Source organism: Oryx dammah, unplaced genomic scaffold (genome assembly GCF_014754425.2).
Source record: "Oryx dammah isolate SB20612 unplaced genomic scaffold, SCBI_Odam_1.1 HiC_scaffold_23, whole genome shotgun sequence".
NCBI classification, from domain to species: Eukaryota; Metazoa; Chordata; class Mammalia; order Artiodactyla; family Bovidae; genus Oryx; species Oryx dammah.
The window spans coordinates 90430152-90456720 of NW_024070207.1; the positions used below are offsets into that span (position 1 = coordinate 90430152).

General features: G+C 37.7%; 1 protein-coding gene across 1 annotated transcript in view; it reads left to right on the top strand.

Annotated features, from left to right (window-relative positions):
• The window catches only part of EFHC2 (EF-hand domain containing 2), a 220788-nt gene that overhangs the window by 45791 nt on the left and 148428 nt on the right, over positions 1-26569 (top strand). The gene's annotated exons all lie outside the window — the stretch shown is intronic.

Genomic DNA, 26569 nt, shown 5'->3' on the forward strand with positions numbered 1-26569 from the left:
TAGCTTGATAGGGATTGCATTGAATCTATAGATTGCTTTGGGTAGTATACTCATTTTCACTATATTGATTCTGCCGATCCATGAACATAGTATATTTCTCCATCTACTTGTGTCCTCTTTGATTTCTTTCAGCAGTGTTTTTATAGTTTTCTATATATAGGTCTTTTGTTTCTTTAGGTCGATGTATTTCTAAGTATTTTATTCTTTTCGTCACAGTGGGGAATGGGATTGTTTCCTTAATTTCTCTTTCTATTTTCAGTATTAGTGTATAGGAATGCAAAGGATTTTTGTGTGTTGATTTTATATTCTGCAACTTTACTATATTCATTGATTAGCTCTAGTAATTTTCTGGTGTAGTCTTTAGGGTTCTCTATGTAGAGGATCATGTCATCTGCAAACAGGGAGTTTTACTTCTTTTCCAATTTGGATTCCTTTTATTTCTGTTTCTGCTCTGATTGCTGTGGCCAAAACATCCAAAACTATGTTGAATAGTAGTGGTGAGAGTGGGCACCCTTGTCTTGTTCCTGACTTTAGGGGAAATGCTTTCAATTTTTCACCATTGAGGATAATGTTTGCTGTGGGTTTGTCAAACATAGCTTTTATTATGTTGAGGTATGTTCCTTCTGTTTCTGCTTTCTGGACAGTTTTTATCATAAATGGATGTTGAATTTTGTCAAAGGCCTTCTCTGCATCTATTGAGATAATCATATGGTTTTTAATCTTTCAGTTTGTTAATGTGATGCATCACATTGATTGATTTGCAAATATTGAAGAATCCTTGCATCCCTGGGATAAAGCCCACTTGGTCATGATGTATGATCTTTTTAATATCTTGTTGGATTGTTTGCTAGAATTTTGTTAAGGATTTTTGCATCTATGTTCATCAGTGATATTGGTGTGTAGTTTTCTTTTTGTGGCATCTTTGTCTGGTTTTGGTATTCGGGTGATGGTGACCTCATAGAATGAGTTTGGAAGTTTACCCTCCTCTGCAATTTTCTGGAAGTTTGAGTAGTACAGGTGTTGCTCTTCTCTAAATTGTTTGTAGAATACACCTGTGAAGCCGTCTGGTCCTGGGCTTTTGTTTGTTGGAAGATTTCTGATTACAGTTTCAATTTCCGTGCTTGTGATGTGTCTCTTAAGATTTTCTATTTCTTCTTGGTTCAGTTTTGGAAAGTTGTACTTTTCTAAGAATTTGTCGATTTCTTCCAAGTTGTCCATTTTATTGGCATATAGTTGCTTATAGTAGTCTCTTATGATCCTTTGTATTTCTGTGTTGTCTGTTGTGATTTGCCCACTTTCATTTCTAATTTTATTGATTTGATTTTTCTCCCTTTGTTTCTTGATGAGTCTGGCTAATGGTTTGTCAGTTTTATTTATCTTCTCAAAGAACCAGCCTTTAGTTTTGTTGATTTTTACTACAGTTTCCTTTCTTTTTCTTTCTGCCCTAATTTTTATGATTTCTTTCCTTCTACACCCTGGGGTTCTTCATTTCTTCTTTTTCTAGTTGTTTTAGATGTAGAGTTAGGTTATTTGCTTTTATTCTTGTTTCTTGAGGTAAGCTTGTACTGCTATCAACCTTCCCCTTAGCACTGCTTTTACTGAATCCCATAGGTTTTGGGTTGTCATGTTTTCATTTTCATTTGTTTCTATACATATTTTGATTTCTTCTGTGATTTGTTGGTTATTCAGAAGCGTGTTGTTTAGCCTCCATATATTTGAATTTTTAATAGTTTCTTTCCTATAGTTGACATCTAATCTTACTGCATTGTGATCAGAAAAGAGGCTTAAAATGATTTGAATTTTTTTGAATTTACCAAAGCTAGATTTATGGCCCAGAATATGATCTGTCTTGGAGAATGTTCTGTGTGCACTTGAGAAAAAGGTGAAATTCATTGTTTTGGGGTGAAATGTCCTACAGATATCAATTAGGTCCAACTGGTCTGTTGTATCATTTAAAGTTTGTGTTTCCTTGCTAATTTTCTGTTTAGTTGATCTATACATAGGTGTGAGTGGGGAATTAAAGTCTCCCAGTATTGTTGTGTTGCTGTTAATTTCCCCTTTCATACTTGTTAGCCTTTGCCTTACATATTTTGGTGCTCCTATGTTAGGGGCATATATATTTATAATTATTATATCTTCTTCTTGGATTGATCCTTTGATCAGTATGTAGTGTCTTTCTTTGTCTCTTTCCACAGCCTTTATTTCAAAGTCTTTCTTCTGATATGAGTATTGGTACTCCTGCTTTCTTTTGGTCTGTATTTGCATGAAATATCTTTTTTCAGACCTTCACTTTCAATCTATATGTGTCCCTTGGTTTGAGGTGGGTCTCTTGTAAACAGCATATACAGGGGTCTTGTTTTTGTATCCATTCAGCCAGTCTTTGTCTTTTGGTTGGGGCATTCAACCCATTTACATTTAAAGTAATTATTGATAAGTATGATCCCGTTGCCATTTACTTTGTTGTCTTGCATTCAAGTTTATAAACCTTTTCTGTGTTTCCTTTCTAGAGAAGATCTTTTAGCATTTGTTGAAGAGCTGGTTTGGTGGTGCTGAATTCTCTCAGCTTTTGTTTGTCTGTAAAGCTTTTGATTTCTCCTTCATATTTGAATGAGAGCCTTACTGGGTATAGTAATCTGGGTTGTAGGTTTTTCTCTTTCATCACTTTAAGTATGTCCTGCCATTCCCTTCTGGCCTGAAGAGTTTCTATTGAAAGATCAGCTGTTATCCTTATGGGAATCCCCTTGTGTGTTATTTGTTATTTTTCCCTTGCTGCTTTTAATATTTGTTCTTTGTGTTTGATCTTCATCAATTTGATTAATATTTGTCTTGGAGTGTTTTGCCTTGGGTTTATCCTGTTTGGGACTCTCTGGGTTTCTTGGACTTGGGTGGCTATTTCCTTCCTCATTTTAGGAAAGTTTTTAACTATTATCTCCTCAAATATTTTCTCATGGTCTTTCTTTTTGTCTTCTTCTTCTGGGACTCCTATGATTCAAATGTTGGGGCGTTTAACATTGTCCCAGAGTTCTCTGAGGTTGGCCTAATTTCTTTTAATTATTTTTTCTTTTTTCCTCTTTGCTTCATTTATTTCCACCATTCTATCTTCCACCTCACTTATCCTATCTTCTGCCTCTGTTATTCTACTGTTGGTTCCCTCCAGAGTGCTTTTGAACTGAGTTATTGCATTATTCATTGTTGATTGACTCTTTTTTATTTCTTCTAGGTCCTTGTTAAACATTTCTTGCATCTTCACAATCCCTGTCTCTAGTCTATTTATCTGTAACTCCATTTTGTTTTCAAGATTTTGGATCATTTTTACTATCATTATTCTGAATTTTTTTCAGGTAGAATCTCTATGTCCTCCTCTTTTGTTTGATTTGCTGGGCATTTATCATGTTTCCTTCCTGCTCTATATTTCTCTGCCTTTTCATCTTGTTTATATTGCTGTGTTTGGGGTGGCCTTTCTGTATGTTAGAAGTTTGTGGTTCCTCTCTATTGTGGAGGTTGCTCCCTGTGGGTGGGGTTGGACGAGTGGCTTGTCAAGGTTTATGGTTAGGGAAACTTGCATTGGTGTTCTGGTGGGTTGAGCTGGATCACTTCTCTCTGGAGTGCAATGAAGAGTCCAGTAGTGAGTTTTGAGGTGTCTGTGGGTTTGGTGTGACTTTTGGCCGCCTGTATTTTAATACTCAGGGTTGTGTTTCTGTGTTGTTGGGGAATTAGCTTGTTATGTCTTGCTCTGAAATTTGTTGGCTCTTGGGTGGAGCTTGATTTCAGTGTAGGTATGGAGACTTTTGGATGAGCTCTCGTTGATTAATTTTCCCTGGAGTCAGGAGTTTTCTGGTGTTCTCAAGTTTTGGATTAAAGCCTCCTGCCTCTGGCTTTCAGTCATATTCTTACAGTAGCCTCAAGACTTCTCCATCCATTCTTCTTCATTTGATGGTAAAACATCTAGGTTAATGGTGAAAAGATTTTCCACAGTGAAGGCCACCCAGAAAGGTTCACAGAGTTACATGGCGAAGAGAAGAGGGGGAGGGAGAAGAGGTGACCAGGAGGAGAATAGAGGGAGTCAAAAGGAGAGAGGCAGATCTAGCCAGTAATCAGTTCCCTAAGTGTTCTTCACAGCATGGAACATGCAAAGAGATTCACAGAGTTAGGTAGAGAAGAGAAGGGGGAGGGAGGAGATAGAGGTGACCTCCTTTCAAAGAGAATGGGCTGCCTTTCTGGGTGCCTAGTGTCCTCTGCCAACTTTCAGAAACTGTTTTGTGGAATTTGCTCAGCGTTCAATTCATCTTTTGATGAATTTGTGGGGGAGAAAGTGATCTCCCTGTCCTATTCCTCCACCATCTTAGGACTGCTCTCCAGTAATATCATGTGTTTTTTACTTGCCTTGCTCAGTAGATTCCATAAGGATGTGAAAAGACAATTTTAGATGTGGTTTTTATGGTATTTTTAAGCTTATAGCTTTGCATCCTATACTGATTTATATATTATTCAGCATTTTTATGCATTCATTTTCTCTCCAAAGCACTGTTATCTATACATAATTTTTTAAGTCCTTTAAATAGTACTACACTGTCCTGTGGTAAGCAAGTGTTGGTTTTCTAATTTTTGCTCAAAGTTTAACCAGCAAAGAATTTGAGTTGTTTGCACCAGTTATTTGGTTAATTAGTAATAATGTTACAAGAGCAATCTTCCCTCCTTTTCTTGAAATTTTTTAAAAAAATATTTTTTATTGAAGGATAATTGCTTTACAAAATCTTGCTGTTTTCTGTCAAACCTCAACGTGAGTTAGCCATAGGTATACATATATCCCCTCCCTTTTGAAACTCCCTCCCAATCTCTTTTCCCATCTCATCACTCTAGGTTGATACAGAGCCCATTTGAGTTTCCCAAGCCACAGAGCAAATTCTGGTCTGCTACCTATTCCACACATGGCAACATAAGTCTCCATGTTCCTCCCTCCACACATCCCACCCCTCCCCCACTCTCCCCATGTCCATAAGTCTGTTCTCTATGTCTATATCTCCATTGTTGCCCTGTAAATAAATTATTCAGTACCACTTTTCTAGATTCCATGTATATGCATTAGAATATGGTATTTATCTTTCTATTTCTGACTCACTTCACTCTGTATAATAGGTTCCAGGTTCATCCACCTCATTAGAACTGACTCAAATGCATTCCTTTTTATGGCTGAGTAATAGTCCATTGTGAATATATACCACAACTTCCTTATCCATTCATCTGTCAATGGACATCTAGGTTGCTTCCATGTTCTAGCTATTGTAAATAGTGCTGCAGTGAACAATGGGATACATGTATATCTTTCAATTTTGGTTTCCTCAGGGTATATGCCTAGGAATGGGACTGCTGGATCATATGGCAGTTTCATTCCTAGTTTTTTAAGGAATCTCCATACCGTCCTCCATAGTGGCTGTATCAATTTACATTCTCACCAACAGTGCAAGAGCATTCCCTTTTCTGCACACCCTCTCCAGCATTTATTTTTTGTAGACTTTTTGAGGCCATTCTGACCATTGTGAGGTAATATGACATCTCATTGTAGTTTTTATTTGTATTTCTCTAATAATGAGCAATGTTGAGCATCTTTTATGTGTTTGTTAGCCATCTATATATATTCTTTGGAGAAATGTCTGTTTAGGTCTTTTCCCTACTTTTTGATTGGATTGTTTGTTTTTCTGGCATTGAGTTGTATGAGCTGCTTGTATATTTTGAAAATTAATCTTTTGTCACAAAGTTGTTTAATTGCTATTATTTTCTCCCATTCTGAGGGTTGTCTTTTCACCTTGCTTATAGTTTCCTTTGCTATGCAAAAGCTTTTAAGTTTAATCAGGTCCCACTTGTTTACTTTTGTTTTTATTTCTATTACTCTCAGAGGTGGGTCATAGAGGATCTTGCTTTATGTCATCGAGTGTTCTGCCTATGTTTTCCTCTAAGAGCTTTATAGTTTCTGGTCTTATTAGCTCTGGTCTTATATTTAGCTTTTTAATCCATTTTGACTTATCTTTGTGTATGGTGTTAGGAAGTATTCTAATTTCATTTTTTTACATGTAGCTGTCCAGTTTTCCCAGCACCATTTATTGAAGAGGCTGTCTTTGCCCCATTGTATATTCTTGCCTCTTGCATTGTATATTCTTGTCAAAAATAAGGTACCTATAAGTGTATGGGTTTATTTGTGGGCTTTCTATTTTGTTCCATTGGTCTATATTTCAGTTTTTGTGCCAGTACCATACTGTCTTGATGACTGTAGCTTTGTAGTATAATCTGAAGTCAGGAAGGTTGATTGCTCCAGTTCCATTCACCTTTCTCAAGACTGCTTTGGCTGTTCAGGGTCTTTTGTGTTTCCTTATGAATGGTGAATTTTTTTGTTCTAGTTCTGTGAAAAATGCCATTGGCAATTTGATAGGGATTGCATTGAATCTATAGCTTGTGTTTGGTAGTATAGTCATTTTCACAATATTGATTCTTCCTACCCAGGAAGATGAAATATCTCTCCATCTGTTTATGTCATCTTTGATTTCTTTCATTAGTGTCTTATAATTTTATGTGTACAGTTCTTTTGTCTCCTTAGGTAGGTTTATTCCTAGATATTTAATTCTTTTGTTACAATGGTGAATGAGATTGATTCCTTAATTTCTCTTTCTGATTTTTCATTGTTAGTATGTAGACATGCAAGTGGTTTCCGTGTATTGATTTTGTATTCTGCAACTTTACTGAATTCACTGATTAGCTCTAGTAATTTTCTGATACTATCTTTAGGGTTTTCTATGTACAATATCATGTCATCTGCAAACAGTGATAGCTTTACTTCTTCTTTTCCAATCTGGACTCATTTTATTTCTTTCTCTTCTCTGCTGTAGCTAGGATTTCCAGAACTATGTTGAATAATAGTGGCAAAAGTGGATACCCTTGTCTTGTTCCTCATCTTAGGGGGAATGCTTTCAGTTTTTCACCATTGAGAATAATGTTTGTTGTAGGTTTATCATATATGGCCTTTACTATGTTGAGGTAGGTTCCTTCTATGCCCATTTTTTTTGAAGAGTTTTAATAATAAATGGATGCTTAATTTTGTCAAAGGCTTTTTCTGCATCTATTGAGATGATCATATGGTTTTTATCTTTCAATTTGTTAATATGGTGTATCACACTGACTGATTTCTGTATATTGAAGAATCTTTGCATCCTGGAATAGACCCAACTTGATTATGGTATATGAGCTTTTTGATGTGTTGCTGAATTCTCTTTGCTAAAATTTTGTTGAGGATTTTTGCATGTATGTTCATCAGTGATACTGGCCTGTAGTTTTCTTTTTGTGTGTTGTCTTTGTCTGGTTTTGGTGTCAGGGTGATGGTGGCATCATAGAATGAATTTGGAAGTGTTCCTTCCTCCACAATTTTTAAAAAGGAGTTTTAGAAAGATAGGCATTAGCTCTTCTCTAAATGTTGGATAGCTCCTGTAAAGCCATCTGGTCCTAGGATTTTGTTTTGGGGGAGATTTTTTTAAATCATAGCTTCTATTTCAGTGCTTGCAATTGGGTTGTTCATAATTTCTATTTCTTCCTGGTTCAGTCTTGGAAGACTGAAATTTTCTAAGAATCTGTACATTTCTTCCAGGTTATCCATTTTATTGCCATAGATTTGTTCATAATAGTTTCTTATGATCCTTTGTATTTCTGCATTGTCTGCTGTAACCTCTCCTTTTTCATCTCTAATGTTGTTCATTTGATTCGTCTCTCTTTTGTTCTTGATGAGTCTGACTAAAGGCTTGTCAATTTTGTTTATCTTCTCAAAGAACCAGCTTTTAGTTTTATTAATCTTTACTATTGTTTCTTTCATTTCTTTTTCATTTATTTCTGCTTGGATCTTTATGATTTCTTTCCTTCTACTAATTTTGGGGGATTTTTGTTCTTCTTTTTCCAGTTGTTTTAGGTGTAAAGTTAGGTTGTCTGTTTGATATTTTTCTTGTCTCTTGAGGTAGGATTGTATTGCTATAAACTTCCCTTTTAGAACTGCTTTTGCTGCATCCTATAGGTTATGAGTTGTTGTGTTTTCATTGTCATTTGTTTCTAGAATTTTTAATTTCCCTTTTGATTTCTTCAGTAACCTGTTGGTTATTTAGAAACGTGTTGTTTAGTCTTCATGTGTTTGTGTTTCTTACACTTTTTTTCCCTTGTAATTGATATCTAGTCTCATAGCATTGTGCTTGGAGAAGATGCTTGATACAATTTCAATTTTCATAAATTTGCCGGTTTGATTTGTTACCTAAGATGTAGTCTATCCTGGAAAGTGTCCCGTGTGCACTTGAGAAGAAGGTATATTCCATCTGCATTTGGATGGAATGTCCGAAGATATCAATGACAACCATCTCATCTAATATATCAGTTAAGACTTGTGTGTCCTTATTAATTTTCTGTTTTGATCTGTCCATTGGTGTGAGTGAGGTGTTAAAATCTCCTACTATTATTGTGTTACTGTCAATTTCTCCTTTTATGTCTGTTAGTGTTTGTCTTATGTATTGAGGTGCTCCTATGTTGGGTACATAGATATTTATGATTGTTATGTCTTCCTTCCTCTTGGAATGATGCCTTGATTATTATGTAGTGTCCTTCCTTATCTCTTGTAATCTTTAAGGTCTATTTTGTCTGATATGAGGATTGCTACTCCATCTTTCTTTTGTTTCCTGTTTGCATGGAATATATTTTTTCCATCCTCTCACTTTTCAGTCTATGTGTGTCTAGAGGTCTGAAGTGGGTTTCTTGTAGACAGCATATATATGGGTCTTGTTTTTATATCCATTCAGCATCTGTGTCTTTTGGTTGGAGCATTTAATCCATTTACATTTAAAGTAATTATTGGTATATATGTTACTATTGCCATTTTCTAATAGTTTGGGGTTGATTTTGTAGGTCTTTTTTCTTTGGTTATATTTCTTGACTATATATATATATATATACACATATATCCCTTTAAAATTTGTTGTAAAGCTGGTTTGGTGGTACTGAATTCTCTTAACTTTTGCTTGTCTGAAAAGCTTTTTATTTCTCCATCAATTTTGAATGAGATCCTTGCTGGGTATAGTAATCTTGATTGTAGATTTTTCCCTTTCAGTACTTTAAATATATCCTGACATTCCCTTTTGGCCTGCAGAGTTTCTGCTGAAAGATCAGCTGTTAAGTGTATGGGGTTTCCTTTGTATGTTACTTGTTGCTTCTCCCTTGCTGCTTTTAATATTCTTTGTGTTTAGTCTTTGTTAGTTTGATTAGTATGTGTCTTGGTGTGTTTCTCCTTGGGTTTATCCTGTATGGGACTCTTTGTGCCTCTTGGACTTGATTCACTATTTCCTTTTCCATGTTGGGGAAATTTTCAACTATAATTTCTTCAAAAATTTTCTCATACACTTTCTTTTTCTCTTCTTCTCCTAGGACCCCTATAATTCAAATGTTGGTGCATTTGATATGGTCCAGAGGTCTCTGAGACTGTCTTCAGCTCTTTTCATTCTTTTTACTTTATTCTGCTCTTCAGAAGTTATTTCCACCATTTTATCTTCCAGCTCACTAATTCATTCTTCTGTTTCAGATATTCTGCTATTGATTCCTTCTAGAGTATTTTTACTTTCAGTAATTATGTTGTTTGTCTCTGTGTATTTATTCTTTAATTCTTTAGGTCTTTGTTAATTGATTCTTACATTTTCTCCATTTTGTTTGCAAGGTTTTTGATCATCTTTACTATTATTATTCTGAAGTCTTTTTCAGGTAATTTGCCTATTTCCTCTTCATTTATTTGGACTTTGGTGTTTCTAGTTTGTTCCTTCATTTGTGTAGTATTTCTCTGCCTTTTCATTATTTGTTTAGTTATTGTGTTTGAGGTCTTCTTTTCCCAGGCTTGAAGGAAAGTTGAATTCTTTCCTTGAAGAAGGTTGAATTCTTTTTTCCTTTTGGTTTCTGCTCTCCTCAAGTTGGTCCAGTGGTTTGTGTGAGCTTTCTATAGGATGAGATTTGTGCTGAGTTTTTGTTCCTATGTTTGTTTTTCCTCTGATGGGCAAGGCTGAGTGAGGTGGTAATCCTGTCTGCTGATGATTGGGTTTGTATTTTCGTTTTGTTCTTTAGATGAGGTGTCCTGCACAGGGTCAACTGGTGGCTGGGTGATGCTGGGTCTTGTATTCAAGTGGTTTCCTTTGTGTGAGTTCTCACTATTTGATACTCCCTAGTGTTAGTTCTCTGGTAGTCTAGGGTCTTGGAGTCAGTGCTCCCACTCCAAAAGCTCAAGGCTTGATCTCTGGTCAGGAATGAAGATTCCACAAGCGGTTTCTTATGGCATTAAGTGAGATTAAAACAAATATCAAAAAATGAGAAACCAAAGATGAATCCCAGACAAATGGCAGTTACAAAATCAGGCAGATAATAATTAAAATAATGGAATTTACACATTTACATATACACCCATGATCAAACTGAAAACAGTCCAACAAAAATAAAGTACAGTAGACTGACCCAGCAAACAAAGGAAATCAAAAATTATATGTACCAGTTAAGAACAAAACTGACTTAAGCACAAACTGGTAAACAAAACTAAAGCAAGGTGCCAAGTGGAAAATAAAGCAATGAAAACAAATCTAATAAATATGTTAAGAGGAAAGGAAAGAAGGAAATAAAAGAAAGAATAGATATGCAAAGTTAAATAGAGGTAGATGAAGATTTATACATTAAAGATTAACTCTCAGTGGAAAAGAACAGTAGGAAAGGTAAACAAAGGAATAAATGTAGAAAAATATAATAGGTTTAAAAAATTAAAATTATAAAAAAGGGAAAAGAAAAAAACAGAAAAAGAAAGAAAAAAGAAAAGAAAAAAAAGAGAAAATTCCACAGAACTGCAGAAGCCCAATGTACAGGCAGAGGCTTATAATAGTAATAGAAAGTGTGACTGAATATACACATATACATATATACCCCTAGGCAAAATCAAAACAGTCCAACAAATATAAAGTACAATAGATTGACCCAGCGAACAAAGGAAAGCAAAAATTATATCTACCAGAACAAAACTAATTAGAGCACAAACTGGAAAACAAAACTAAAGCAAGGTGCCAATTAGGGAATAAATAATGAAAATAAAACTAACAAATATGTTGAGAGGAAAGGAGAGAAAGAAAAGAAAGAAAGGACAGACATGCAATTTAAATAGAGGTAAAGTAGATTTATATACATTAAAGATTAATTGCAAGGGGTAAAGAACAGTAGGAAAAAGCAAACAAAGGAATAAATGTAGAAAAAATAATAGGTTTAAACATTAAAAACTAAAATTAAAAAAGAGAAAAGAAAAAATGAGGAAAACTCCACAGAACTGCAAAAGCCCAACATAGAGGCAGAGGTTTATGACAATAAAAAATGTGACTGAGAAAAAAAAAGCTCAAAAACTTAATTGGATTTCTTCATGCCAATAAAATCTCCAACAACAGAGGGGGAAGAAAAGAAAAAAAAATCTGAAAGAATTTATAGAACAAGCCAAAAAATAAGGATAATAAATGTTTTTCTTGAGTCATTGCTGTCAGTCCTTTCCCTCGCTGGGAGTCACAGTCCATCTTAACTCTCTAGGATGCTCTCCAACACTCTGCTGATCTCTGGACCTGCTATGGAGGCAGCTCAGATTCTAGTCTGGTCCTACTCCTATGTGTTCCTGCCTCCATTGTCTACAGTTATCAGAGCTAGTGCGTTTTCTTTTGTGGGAACTCTCATTGGCCTTTTATATATTCCATAGACACAGAGTCTGCTTAGTTGATTGTGTGGATTTAATCTGCAGCTTGTACAGCTGGTGGGAAGATTTTGGGTCTTCTTTCTTAGCCACACTGCCCCTGAGTTTCAGTTTCCACCTCTGGATATGGGTCGTCCACTGGTGTTTGCTCCTGGGGCTGCCTTGGAGGACTTGGATTTGCCCATGAGGGCCATATTTGGAGGTGGTGCAGCTGCTTGGGTTGCAGGGGTTCTGGCGGAACCAGGTACTCAGGGAGTGTTGGCAGCTAGGGCAGTAGGAAATATAGTGCTCTAGAAAGGTATGGTAACCAGTATTAGCCAATACACTCCAGTATTCTTGTCTGGAGAACCCCTTCTCTGATAGAGAAGTCTGGCAGGCCACAGCCTACAGGGTTATACAGAGTTGGACCTGACCAAAGTGACCCTACACTCATAGATGCAAGACATTTTTTTGCCTGTGGTAGCTCTGGCCCAGTGAGAGTTAAGCGTGAAGTTGGTACAGCTGCTTGGCTTGTGGGGACCCTAGCGGCACCAAGTGTGCAGGGACACGGACTGCCTCTGACACAGGTGTTATGGCCCTATGAGTCTTTTTTCCAGTCTTTTGTAGCTGTTGATCAAAAGGCCTCTTTGGCCAGTCTTTCTCCATAGCTCTGCCCATTCAGGCACATAGAGGGGCCCCCCTGGCTGGGGTCCTACTCTGTAGATTGGCGCACCAGGCACTTAAAGGGTCACCCTCAGTCGGGTCCTACTCTGCAGTTCGCTGCATCAGGCATTTGATGGGCCAGCCTCTCTATTGTTCAACTGCAGATGCTGGCCTGGGTGGGGAGAGAGGCTATGGTGATAGCTCCACCCACTATGCGTGACTTAGTAGTATGGCCTTGCTTCCATGTGTGCCTGGCTTTCCTCCACAGGCATTTCCCACCATGAACTCCTCCCTCACATCCTCTAGATCCATCTCTCCACAGTCAACAGCAGCCCTTGCCCTGGGATTGTTCCACAATCCCTAAACTCCAGCTCCCAGCCACTGCCCCTTCCAGGAGACCTGTATAAAGGACTGTCTGATTCTCATTCCATTTAGGGTGCCACAGATCAGCTGTTTCACTCTCAGCCTTAAATGTTTCTCCTCTGACTCAGACAACTGCCCCAATTTGGGGATCGGACCCCTGCTTCAGTTCCCCCACCCGCTGAGGGCAGGTCCCTTTGTACTAACACTCCTGTTTTTCCCCAGTTTCTTCATCCTACCAAGTTTTGCATGGTTCTGTATATTCTTTTCCACTGGTCAGGTACTCTTGTCCACTCTCAGCTTCTATTCTGCATGCACTTCTGTGTCTGAAGGTGTATTTCTGATGTATCTGAGGAGGGAGATGTACTCCACCTCCACCTACTCCTCCACCATATTTTTCTCCCCCTTTTCCCCCTTATGCACCATAAAATCAGGTCTCAGGAAGAAACAAACAAGTAAAAATAAGTTTGATGAAGGCTTATCCTGTCCATGTAGATGCATTTCATTTTAAACCCACCCTATATTTAGTCAAGAAAATCAGACCATAGGGCGGTCCTAAGATGGTGGAGGAACAGGACAGGGAGACCACTTTCTCCCCTACAAATTCATCAAAAGAACATTTGAACGCTGAGTAAATTCCACAAAACAACTTCTGAATGCTGGCAGAGGACATCGGGCACCCAGAAAAGCAGCCCACTGTCTTCAAAAGGAGGTAGGAAAAAATATAAAAGATAAAAAGAGAGACAAAAGAGGTAGGGACGGAGATCCGTCCCAGGAAGGAAGTCTTAAAAAAGAGAGAAGTTTCCAAACACCAGGAAACACTTTCACTGCCAGGTCTGTGGCAAGCCTTGGAACCTCAGAGGGCAACATAACTGGGAGAAAAAATAAATAAATAATTAAAACCCATAGATTACATGCCCAGTGGTAACTCCAAGTGGAGAAGCAGCTCAGATGCCCGCATCCGCCACTAGCAAGTGGGGACTGGGCAAGGAGGCACAGGCTGTATTGCTTAGAGTAAGGACTGGGCCTGAATGCCCCATGGGCAATCTGAGGAAACTAACTTGAGATAGCAAACCAGACTGTGGGATAGCTCTCCAGCGAAAAGCCCTAACCTAAGATACCTCCAGGCCAGCTCACAGAACAAAGGACTGAGCAGAGCTAGCTGGCTGCGGACTGGCCCATCCCCCACTGGAGACAGGCAGGTGAGGGCAGCCAGAGCCAGAAGGGCGCAATCACGGCCCCAGAGAGGCATCCCATACCAAACTGCAAGCAAGCTTCATTGCTAACCAAGACTTCTTGGGATTCTGGATGGTCGACATCCACCTGAGAAGGTGTGTCGGTTGTACACCCAGAAAACTGAGTGGCAGGGACAGGGGAGGTTGATAAGTTGCAGCGACCACGCTTGCCAAACACCTGGTCACCTGAGCTGCTCGGACCTGGGAAGGGCACAAAACGCAGGCCCAACCAAGTCTGCGCCTTTGAGGAATACCCAAGAACCTGAACCTGAGCAGCTTAGGCCTGGGAAGTGCATACAACCCAGGGCTGGCCTCAGATAGTTCCCAGCAGAGCAACTTAGAGCCTAAGCAGTGTAGAAAGGGAAAGCACACACACCGTGAGTGGGGGTAAACCCAGTGTGGCCGAGACACTGTGAGCACTCCCCACACACACCAGTGATACTTGTTTGCAGTGTTCCTCCCTCCCCACAGCAGGACCAAACAAGTAAGCCTAAGAAAGTGTCCACCACCGCCCCCTTGTGTCAGGGTGGAAATTAGACACTGAAGAGACTAGCAAACAAAAGAAGCTAAAACAGAGGGAACCACCCTGGAAGTGACAGATGGAGAAGTCTTGAGGCTACTGTAAGAATAAGACTGAAAACCAGAGGCAGAAGGCTTAACTCCAAATCCTGAGGACATCAGAGAACTCCTGACTCCAGGGAACATTAATCGATAGGAGCTCATCAAATGCCTCCATACCTACACTGAAACCAAGCACCACCCAAGGGCTAACAAGTTCCAGAGCAAGACACCACGCAAAGTCTCCAGCAACACAGGAACATAACCCTTTGCTTCAATATACAGGCCACCCAAAGTCACACCAAACCCACTGACATCTCATAACTCATTACTGGACACTTCATTGCACTCCAGAGAGAAGAAATCCAGCTCCACCCACCAGAACACCAACACAAGCTTCCCTAACCAGGAAACCTTGACAAGCCACCTGTCCAACCCCACCCACAGCAAGGAAACTCCACAATAAAGAGAACCCCACAAACTGCCAGAATACTGAAAGGCCACACCAAACACAGCAATATAAACAAGATGAAAAGGCAGAGAAATGCCCAGAAGGTAAAGGAACAGGATAAATGCTCGGCAAACCAAACAAAAGAGGAAGAGATAGGGATTCTACCTGATAAAGAATTCCAAATAATGATAGTGAAAATGATCCAAAATCTTGAAAACAAAATGGAGTTACAGATAAATAGCCTGGAGACAAGGATTGAGAAGATGCAAGAAAAGTTTAACAAGAACCTAAGAAGTGAAGTCGCTTAGTCGTGTCCGAATCTCTGCAACCCCCTGGACTGTAGCCTACCAGGCTCCTCCATCCATGGGATTTTCCAGGCAAGAATACTGGAGTGGGTTACCATTTCCTTCCCCAGGAGATCTTCCCAACCCAGAGTTTGACCCTGGGATTCCCACATTGTAGGCAGACGCTTTACCATCTGAGCCACCAGGGAAGTCTAACAAGGACCTAGAATAAATTAAAAAGAGTCAATATATAATGAATAATGCAATAAATGAGATCAAAAACACTCTGGAGGGAACCAACAGTAGAATAACGGAGGCAGAAGATAGGATGAGTGAGGTAGAAGACAGAATGGTAGAAATAAGTCAATCAGAGAGGAAAAAGGAAAATGAATTAAAAGAAATGAGGACGATCTCAGAGACCTCTGGGACAATGTTAAACACCCCAACATTCAAACCATAGGAATCCCAGAAGAAGACAAAAAAAAGACCATGAAAAAATACTTGAGATAATAGTTGAAAACTCTCCTAAAATGGGGAAGGAAATAGCCACCAAAGTCCAAGAAACCCAGAGTCCCAAACAGGATAAACCCAAAGCAAAACACCCCAAGACACATATTAATCAAATTAACAAAGATCAAACACAAAGAACAAATATTAAAAGCAGCAAGGGAAAAACAACAAATAACACACAAGGGGATTCCCATAAGGATAACAGCTGATCTTTCAATAGAAACTCCTCAGGCTAGAAGGGAATGGCAGGATATGCTTAAAGTGATGAAAGAGAAAAACCTACAACCCAGATTACTGTACCCAGCAAGGAACTCATTCAAATATGAAGGAGAAATCAAAAGCTTTACAGACAAGCAAAAGCACCACCAAACCAGCTCTCCAACAGATGATAAAGTATTTTCTCTAGACAGGAAACACAGAAAGGGTGTATAAACTTGAACCCAAAACAATAAAGTAAATAGCAATGGGATATACTTATCAGTAATTACCTTAAATGTAAACGGGTTGAATGCCCCAACCAAAAGACAAAGACTGGCTGAATGGATACAAAAACAAGACCCCTATATGTGTTGTCTACAAGAGACCCACCTCAAAACAAGGGATGCATACAGACTGAAAGTGAAGAGTGGAAAAAGATATTCCAAGCAAATAGAGACCAAAAGAAAGCAGGAGTAGCAATACTCATATCAGATAAAATAGACTTTAAAACAAAAGCTGTGAAAAGAGACAAAGAAGGCCACTACATAATGATTAAAGGATCAATCCAAGAAGAAGATATAACAATTATAAATATATATGCACCCAACATAGGAGCACCACAATATGTAGGACAAATGCTAACAAGTATGAAAGGGGAAATTAACAATAACAATTATAGTGGGAGATGTTAATACCCCACTCATACCTATGGATAGATCAACTAAACAGAAAATTAAAATTAACAAGGAAACACAAACTTTAAATGATACAACAGACCAGTTAGACCTAATTGATATCTATAGGACATTTCACCCCAAAACAATGAATTTCACCTTTTTCTCAAGTGCACATGGAAACTTCTCCAGGATAGATCACATCCTGGGCCATAAATCTAGCCTTAGTAAATTGAAAAAAATTGAAAACATCCCAAGCATGTTTTTTGACCACAATGCAGTAAGATTAGATCTCAATTACAGGAGAAAAACTATTAAAAATTCCAACATATGGAGGCTGAACAACACGCTGCTGAGTAACCAACAAATCACAGAAGAAATAAAAAAGAAATCAAAATATGCATAGAAGTGAATGAAAATGAAAATACAACAACCCCAAACCTGTGGGACACTGTAAAAGCAGTGCTAAGGGGAAGGTTCATAGCAATACAGGCATACCTCAAGAAACAAGAAAAAAGTCAAATAAATAACCTAACTCTACACCTAAAGCAACTAGAAAAGGAAGAAATGAAGAACCCCAGGGTTAGTAGAAGGAAAGAAATCTTTAAAATTAGGGCAGAAATAAATGCAAAAGAAACAAGAGAGACCATGGCAAAGATCAACAAAGCCAAAAGCTGGTACTTTGAAAGATAAATAAAATTGACAAACCATTAGCCAGACTCATCAAGAAACAAAGGGAGAAAAATCAATAAAATTAGAAATGAGAATGGAGAGATCACAACAGACAACACAGAAATACAAAGGATCATAAGAGACTACTATCAGCAACTATATGGCAAGAAAATGGACAACTTGGAAGAAATGGACAAATTCTTAGAAAAGTACAACTTTCCAAAACTGAACCAGGAAGAAATAGAAAATCTTAAGAGACCCATCAAAAGCACGGAAATTGAAACTGTAATCAGAAATCTTCCAGCAAACAAAAGCCCAGGACCAGACGGCTTCACAGCTGAATTCTACCGAAAACTTAGAGAAGAGCTAACACCTATCCTACTCAAACTCTTCCAGAAAATTGCAGAGGAAGGTAAACCGCCAAACTCATTCTATGAGGCCACCATCACCCTAATACCAAAACCTGACAAAGATGCCACAAAAAAGAAAACTACAAGCCAGTATCACTGATGAACATAGATGCAAAAATCCTTAAACAAAATTCTAGCAAACAGAATTCAACAACACATTAAAAAGATCATACACCATGACCAAGTGGGCTTTGGTCCCAGGGATGCAAGGATTCTTCAGTATCTGCTAATCAATCAATGTAACACACCACATTAACAAATTGAAAAATAAAAACCATATGATTATCTCAATAGGTGCAGAGAAGGCCTTTGACAAAATTCAACATCCATTTATGATAAAAAACCCTCCAGAAAGCAGGAATAGAAGGAACATACCTCAACATAATAAAAGCTATACTTGACAAACCCACAGCAAACATTATCCTCAATGGTGAAAAATTGAAAGCATTTCCCCTAAAGTCAGGAACAAGACAAGGGTGCCCACTCTCACCACTACTATTCAACATAGTTTTGGAAGTTTTGGCCACAGCAATCAGAGCAGAAACAGAAATAAAAGGAATCCAGATTGGAAAAGAAGTAAAACTCTCCCTGTTTGCAGATGACATGATCCTCTACATAGAGAACCCTAAAGACTACACCAGAAAATTACTAGAGCTAATCAATGAATATAGTAAAGTTGCAGGATATAAAATCAACACACAAAAATCCCTTGCATTCCTATACACTAATACTGAGAAAATAGAAAAAGAAATTAAGGAAAGAATTCCATTCATGATTGCAACGAAAAGAATAAAATACTTAGGAATAAATCTACCTAAAGAAACAAACGACCTATATATAGAAAACTATAAAACACTGGTGAAAGAAATCAAAGAGGACACTAACAGATGGAGAAATATACCGTGTTCATGGCTTGGAAAAATCAATATAGTGAAAATGAGTATACTACCCAAAGCAATCTATAGATTCAATGCAATCCCTATCAAGCTACCAATGGTATTTTTCACAGAGCTAGAACAAATAATTTCACAATCTGTATGGAAATACAAAAAAACCTCGAATAGCCAAAGCAATCTTGAGAAAGAAGAATGGAACTGGAGGAAGCAACCTGCCTGACTTCAGGCTCTACTACAAAGCCACAGTCATCAAGAGAGAATGGTACTGGCACAAAGGTAGAAATATAGATTAATGGAACAACATAGAAAGCCCAGAGATAAATCCATGCACCTATAGACACCTCATCTTTGACAAAGGAGGCAAGAATATACAATGGAGCAAAGACAATCTCTTTAACAAGTGGTGCTGGGAAAACTGGTCAACCGCTTGTAAAAGAATGAAAGTAGAACACTTTCTAACACCATACACAAAAATAAACTCAAAATGGATTAAAGATCTAAATGTAAGAACAGAAACTATAAAACTCCTAGAGGAGAACATAGTCAAAACACTCTCCGACATAAATCACAGCAGGATCGTCTATGACCCAACTCTCAGAACACTGGAAATAAAAGCAAAAATAAACAAATGGGACATAATTAAAATTAAAAGCTTCTGCACAACAAAGGAAACTATAAGCAAGGTGAAAAGACAGCCTTCAGAATGGGAGAAAATAATAGCAAACCAAGCAAGTGACAAAGAATTAATCTCAAAAATATACAAGCAACTTCTGTAGCTCAATTCCAGAAAAATAAATGACCCAATCAAAAAATTGGCAAAGAAATAAACATTTCTCCAAAGAAGACATACAGATGGCTAACAAACACATGAAAAGATGCTCAACATCAGTCATTATCAGAGAAATGCAAATCAAAACCGCAATGAGGTACCATTTCACGCCAGTCAGAATGGCTGCTACCCAAAAGTCTACAAGCAACAAATGCTGGAGAGGATGTGGAGAAAATGGAACCCTCTTACACTGTTGGTGGGAATGCAAACTAGTACAGCCACTATGAAGAACAGTGTGGAGATTCCTTAAAAAAAAACTGTAATTAGAACTGCCATATGACCCAGCAATCCCACTGCTGGACATACACACCAAGGAAACCAGAATTGAAAGAGATACGTGTATGCCAATGTTCATCATAGCACTGTTTACAATAGCTAGGACATGGAAGCAACCTAGATGTCCATCAGCAGACGAATGGATAAGCAAGCTGTGGTACATATACACAATGGAGTATTACTCCACCATTAAAAAGAATACATTTGAATCAGTTCTAATGAGGTGGATGAAACTGGAGCCTATTATACAGAGTGAAGTCAGCCAGAAAGAAAAACACCAATACAGTATAATAATGCATATATATCGAATTTAGAAAAATGGTAATGATAACCCTGTGTGTGAGACAGCAAAAGAGACACAGATGTATAGAAGTGTTCTGGACTCTGTGGGAGAGGGTGAAGGTGGGATGATTTGGGAGAATGGCATTGAAACATGTATATTATCATATGTGAAATGAATCGCCAGTCCAGGTTCAAAGCATGATACAGGGTGCTCAGGGCTGGTGCACTGGGATGACCCAGAGGGATGGTATAGGGAGGGAGGTGGGAAGGGCGTTCAGGATGGGGAACACATGTACATCCATGGCGGATTCATGTCAATATATGGCAAAACCAAAACAATATTGTAAAGTAATTGGCCTCCAATTAAAATAAATTTTTATTAAAAAAATAAATCCCATCAGACCAAAAAAAAATTGGAGCATAAATTGATTTATGATTATTTTTTATCATATAAAAATTTCTAGGAATTATCTTTCTCTAGTTTGTATTTTTATTTAGTTATTGAATTTACCTTTATTGACCATCTCTTATGTTCAGCTAAATGAGATTCAGATTTGTATAACTTGGATTTTCTAAAACAAGATATGCCTATTTGAACACAGTATCCATAGGAACATAAATTTATCAAAAAAGAAATGAGGAAAAAATGAGAATTTGGTGTGAGGTTATAACTTGGGCATTGATATTTAGATGAACATCTCCATCTTCACAATCCCAAATAAAATTACTGGAAAATTTTTAAATATGGAGAAGTCACACTTCATCTTAGCCAAAAGGCTGACAAGCAGTGGAGAGTCCATAATAGTGTTGGAGGCCAGGGAGAAGTTCCATCTTCATGCTGCAAATGGTGAAGAATTTCCAGGGGATACAGTGCAGGTGACGTCATTTTGAAGAATTATACCAAAACCAGTGTGAAATTTCACTTCCTAAGGAAGTGACAAGAATGGAGTTGGGGGGTTCTGACAATCTGTAGGGACTTCCACTGGGCTTACTTTCATAGCTATTGATGGATTTAGAGTGTTACTAGGAGGCCCACTGAGTAATAGTCACACTGCAGGGAAAAAGCAATCCCTGCATTAGGGCTTTGCTCTGATGCGGCAGGCAGTGAACATGGACTGGCTACACACTCTGTTCCCAGAGTGGAAGTCGGGTCAATTTATAAAATGTTTGCATGGAAAAACCTGAAGTTTTTCCTGCAGGGACTCTCCATGGCCCCTGCTTCTTTTAATAGGCTGTGTATGAATTTCTATCAACCAGCTTCCCACTGACAGGAGGAATCAGAACATTGGAACTGGCAGTGAAGGAAGGAAAGAAGACCTGCCCACCCTAGATTTAGAAAAACATCAGTCTGGATACACTGCTCTTTATTCAAGAATGAACAAAGAAACCCAACAGAAGGTTTCTGAAAAGGCTCTGTAACATAAATGGAGAACATAGTATTTAAGGGGCAGAGGAAGAGAAATATTTATTTTAAAAAGATGTTTTCCATAAGAAAATGAATATTTTTGATAATTTGCTTTGTGCTTCCTATTAAGTGGAAAGAAGCATATGAAACAAAGTGGTTAAAGCAAACTGAAGTGAAGGTTAGAAGGAGAAAAGAGAACAAGAGAATACATTTAAAATATTGCTGAATGAGCCCGTAGGTGAAAAGGCAAAGGGAGTTCACTAAAGGAGGAAGAAATGTGAAGAAACTAAAAAGCACTATATATAGTAAAAAAAAAAAAAAAAAGAAAGAAAAGAAAAGAAAAGAAACTGGAGAAAATGATATGGAAGAGGCAAACTTGAGAAATTCTCCCAGAATGCAGAGGAAAAGGTCAGATATGAGAGCAGTGAGATAGGTAATGAAAGACTGCACAAAAGGTGGAGCTCCTATAATATAGACTGATGCTGCTGCTAAGTCGCTTCAGTCGTGTCCGCCTCTGTGCGACCCCATAGACGGCAGCCCACCAGGATCCCCCGTCCCTGGGATTCTCTAGGCAAGAACACTGGAGTGGGTTGCCATTTCCTTCCCCAATGCATGAAAGTGAAAAGTGAAAGTGAAGTCGCTCAGTTGTGTCCAAGTCTTAGCAACTCCATGGACAGCAGCCCACCAGGCTCCTCTGTCCATGGGATTTTCCAGGCAAGAGTACTGGGGTGGGGCGCCAGTGCCTTCTCCAATAATATAGACAGTTGCTCCTAAAGAATTAAAAGCTAGATTAAAAGCAATCAAATCAATTAAGCATGCTATAAGAAAATAATAAAACCAACTTTCTCAGCTATAAAAAGTCACAGATCTATATAGACTCAATGCTTAGTGTGTACCAGAGAAAATAAAAGAGAGACCAATAAGCAGATATAGTCTGATATTTTTTTATGTTAATTTCAAGGGCAAAGCAAAGAAATTACCTGACATCCTGAGAGAAAAAGTAGTTTAACCCTCCAAATAAAGAGAAGTTGACATCAGAATGCTATGCAAATTAAATGCCAGGAGACAGTGAAGCACTGTCTCTAACTTTTAGAGGAAAATGTCTGTGACCCAAAAGTTCTAGACTCAGCCAAGGTACTATTAATGAAAGCAGCAGAAAGATTTTCTCAGATATATGATTTCTCATAAACATGCCACCCACAGTCTTTTCCTGAGAAAGTTGCTTGAACTCCAGCCAATCATAAAGCAAATTAAATGGTTCAACCTTGGGGGAAGTCATAAAATAAAAGGGTTAATGGTAAGCAATGGAAACAAACTTATGAGTAAATTACAAAATATAAATAAAGTTGAAAACAGATTGTAAATATTTTAAATGTTTATTGAAAGATAAAAGCACAATAAACAGTAAAATGACAAATGCAAGATAGGGATATAAAAAGAAAAGAATACCATTATTTTTGTCCATTCAAGGGCATTGTTCCAATAGATGTTAATTTTTTGAATTAACACTTGAACTGACAATTCTTTACAAATTAAAAACAATAATGAATAGAATGGAAATCTCTTGGACCTGTAAATATTCTTTCTTTAACTCTGCTTAATCAACATACATATGAACACTGTATATAGATTGGTGGTGGGATTTTATGGCATATAAATCTTCAGTGAGTACAGGCATGAAAACATATGCATTTAAAAAATATATATATATATAATTTGACATAATAAGGAAAATACAATTTTTTAGAAAGTATATGTAATTTGACATAGAATCACAATTATGTTAAGAAAAGACATTAATAAAACGGTTTGGGGTAGTGGAAATATCCTATACTTCTTTCTGTTCCTATTTTCATATTTGTGTAATGCATATGTATTAATTTTTAGTGGGAAAATAAACATCATTAAAATAAAAAATCCTATCAATATAGCAGAGTTATAATTAAAGCAAATCTGTGGTATTTAATACTTTGTCTTTCCCCCCCAAATTAAACTTAAGGCATTAGAAGAAAGTACCAAAAAAACAGATACCCAAGAACTGAAGGAAAAAACAAAACTTAAAAGCAGCATTTTATAAATCAGTAAGCAGAAAAGATCTGAACAAGAGATCAAAGAGTTGAGTCTTAAAAACATACAACAGAATTAACACACTTCTAGTTTGCTGCTCAGGGAAGCAAACCATAATACACAAAATAATGCATTTAATGAACTGCTTATGCTAATTATGACACAAAATGAATTTTATAGTAAATACTAATTAGTAAAGCTGACTCAAGGAGTACAATGCTGGAACTGGCCAAAACTATGGAAATGTTAGGGGAAACCTCTAGAGAGCTACTTCAGTTGTTAAACTGTTTACTAGTAGTAGGATTCTTAACTTTTTTTCCCCGTATGTGCTCTTTAGTAGTCTCAAAAATTCCACAATAAGCAGGTACTCATTTTGATGTCAGATAAAGACCAGCTGAAGAAACAGAATCCTCCCATCTCCCAAGACAAAGTGGGCAATTTGTTCCTTTTGAGCGTTAAAGATAGAAATAACTGCCTTTCTAAAAGTTAAGTGAAGTAAAATATTGATGTGTAGTGTGGAAGGACTGCCAAGGTTCAGAGAGCCCAGCCCATTAATGGGCATGAGAGACCTGGTGACTCCAGACTGACTGATGGCCCAGGGACCACTTATGACAAATTGAAATTCTAGATCCCTGGCTACCTTCATGGCTCTCTGAACTTCCAGAACAGGACAGTAGACAAACCAAGTGCCATACAAACATGAATGCTAAATAATCAATCTCTGCAATTCAATGAACTATCTATGACTTTAATGAAAACGACTTATAAACTGCTCAAATTTTGCGCATCTGGATCATGATGTTTGTTTTTGTTTTGTGGGGTTTTTTTTGTGTTTTCTTTTCCCCCTTGTTTATCATTATTTTTTTGTTTCTTTCTTGCCTTTTTTCCTTTTAATTTTTAACTAGTAACATTAACAGATAAAGTGTTTGTTACTGCTTTCATGAAATAAGTAAAAGGAAGATTGTGATTTTTGACTTCTGCCACTCTGGATATACTACACTCAGAAAAGACTATTGCTCACTTCCATTCCTAAAGAAATAATGGCAAGGCTCTCACATGTTAGGAACACTGCAGAGTATAGTCTATGCATTTGTCATCAAAAATGTAGAGGGAGATGAGCAGGTTAAGAAAAGTATTTTCTCCATGTAAAAAGGAGATTTTTTTTTTTTTGGAACAGAACTTTAATATGTGTATATCCTATTTGTCTTACTGATTTTGTGCTTACAAATGCAAACATTCATTTACACTTGTTTTTAAAGTGCCCACTTGGTAATGTCACTTTGCTAGGATCAGATTGATGACTCTGTGTTCTCCACAGATCTTATGCTGTGAGAAAGGTAAATGAAAGAGGATGTTAGAATGTCATGAGTAGAGATTTGTATAAAGTGTGATAAGGGCATCACAACAGCAAGAGTGTGACTAAGGCTGTTTCCCAAGCTTGTGTTTCTAAAGAACTTGAGCTCACTGAATTGTGCTGTGCATGCATGTGTGCTCAGTTGTGTCCAACTCTTTGAAACCCCATGGACTGTAGCCCACCAGGCTCCTCTGTCCATGGGATTTTCCAGGCAAGTATACTGCAGTGGGTTGCCATTTCGGGATAGGCTACCCACTCCAGTGTTCTTGCCTGGAGAATCCCCATGGTCAGAAGAGCCTGGTGGGCTACAGTCCATGGGGTCACAAAGACACAACTGGCAACTAAACTAAGCACAGCACAACTTTAAGAAACACCTTTTTGGGTATTTGTGGCTCGTGTTGGTATATCACAGAACATGTGAGATAAAAAGAAATCTGAGAAACTTTGTACAACTCATTGTTTACCAAATATGTGTGTCCATGAAACCCTCTTTCCTAAAATTGTTTATCAAAAGCTCAGGGCTCCAGTGGGTTGAGGGACATACTGTGAACAATGTCTATCTAAAGTATACATTAAATGGAAAATAAAAACCTTCCTAACTCAAAACACTGGCTTAATTTTTCAATGTTTTCTGTCTTGCAAAATATAATTAAATCGCACCTTTAACACTACATCAACTTCTTTTGTTCTAAGGAAAGCGAAGCACTTTAGCTACAGCTTTCTTTTTCTCAAATGACTAGATTCCCAGCAAAGAAGAAATCTATGCTATACTCAGTATTATTCATAGGAAATATGAACTGTCAAGTTCCTGGTAGGGCTTGATCTTTTTTATTTATTCCTTTTATTATCGATGACATCTACTGGCAGAGTATATGTGGCCTTTCAACCTTGCCTTGCCTTGCCTTGTAAATTAAACAGGAGTGCAAGACTAGGATGGCTTAATTTTCTATTCTCTTACTAGTATCTGCCCCTTTGCTCAGATATTATCATTTACTGCCAGTTGTTAATAAAGTCAGTTATTCATTCACATTATTCCAAGAAATCTTTGCTGAGTGCCTGCTCTATTCCAGGCACTTTTCTAACATCAGGTGTATGTACAGTGTGAAGGAGAATCACAAGCATGTAAACTTACAACCTAGTGGAGAAGATAACCAACGAACACATTATATTAACAATACAATCTTAAACAGGGCTAAGTGCTAGGATGAAATCAAAATAGTAAACCAAGGATTTTTTTTCCTCTTAGATGAGGTGAACACTTACAGATTGGTGGTCAGGGAAGGCTTCTCTGTGGAGGAGACTTCTGAACTGAGAACCAAACAGGCACAAAGGAAACTAGAGAAGTCTGGAGTATGCTAGGCCTCTTTTCATTGATTTAGTTTTCAAAAGTGATTTTCCATTTTAAAAATGGAATTTCTCATCCAGTAATGGGACGCCTAGACTTAAGTATGTGCTTTGGCTGGCAAAATTAAATTTCCTAATTCAAATGTTTTCCCTAAAATGTGGGTTCATTTTAATTTCTCAAGGAGGACTGCTGTTTGCCAAGTGGGCAGCTGAAGCTCTTCTCTGTTTCTGCCCTTCTGGAGAATGATTTTTCTAAGTGGTATACATTTGCCTTTGTAAAGAATCAGAACAATTTGAATGAAGAATTGCTATTAAATGCTGGTTATCTGAAGAGCTTTAGTTATCCAAGCGTTGTGAG